At 37.5% G+C, this 941-nt stretch overlaps 1 non-coding gene across 1 annotated transcript; it reads right to left on the reverse strand.

Annotated features, from left to right (window-relative positions):
• Window positions 1-534: 534 nt before the first annotated feature.
• On the reverse strand, window positions 535-641 carry LOC138815710 (U6 spliceosomal RNA). Its single transcript, XR_011368426.1, has one exon. It is a non-coding gene; the product is annotated as a U6 spliceosomal RNA (small nuclear RNA).
• Window positions 642-941: the final 300 nt, after the last annotated feature.

A 941-nucleotide genomic window follows, 5' to 3' on the forward strand; every position in this document is an offset into this window, starting at 1 on the left:
TCTTGGTGTTCGTTTAGCTTAACATCATCTTATCTGGTCAAATGCACATAGCTTAAGACATTTTCTGATAATCCCGGACATATATTAGCTATTGAAAATAAGAGAAACCATGGGACCTATATTTCTTTGGAGTTGGCTTACTTCACTTAAAAATTTTTTCCAAATCTTTCCATTTTCTAACAAATTGGGCAATGTCATTCTTTCTGATGGAGGCAGAGCATGCAATTGTATATATTTACCAGGTTTTCTTGATCCATTCATCTACTGAGGGGCATCTGGGTTGGTTCCATATCTTAGCTATGGTAAATAATGCTGCAATAAACATAGTTGTGCTGGTAGTTTTAGTATGGTCTTATTTGTGATCCTTTGGGTAAATGAACAAAAGTGGGATTGCTGGGTCATAGGGGAGTTTTATGTGGAGTCATTTGAGGAAACTCCATACTGCTTTCCAAAGTGGTTGAAGACTTTTACACTCCCACCAAGAATGCAGTAGGGTTCCCTGGTGGCCCCATCCCCTCCAGCATTTGTTGTTGTAAAAATATGGATTGCTTCACTAATTTTCGAGTCATCCTTGAGCAGGGGCCATGCTAATCTTCTCTGTATCATTCCGATGTTAGTGTATAGGCTGCCGGATTAAGCACAGAACATTTTTTATATAGAAGGTGTAATTTATTTTCTTAGTCAATTCCACAAAAATGTAAATTCAAAAGAATTGTCATGAAATTTTACAATCATGCATTTCTTACATAAGCACACATTTTTGATGTTGGCATAATTTGTGGAGGGGAAGGGGAAAATGTTTAAATAGGGATACAAGTAGACCCATTGCAACAATGAAAGGAACTTTACAACGTTGGTATCTCTACTACTGCCATACCTGCAGATTGTAACTTGATTGCTTCTTTTGAGGTAAGTATCACTATGCCTGGTTCTGCTTGGAC

This window comes from Dipodomys merriami, unplaced genomic scaffold (genome assembly GCF_024711535.1).
Source record: "Dipodomys merriami isolate MVZ:Mamm:240054 unplaced genomic scaffold, mDipMer1.0.p SCAF_66, whole genome shotgun sequence".
Taxonomy (NCBI): Eukaryota; Metazoa; Chordata; class Mammalia; order Rodentia; family Heteromyidae; genus Dipodomys; species Dipodomys merriami.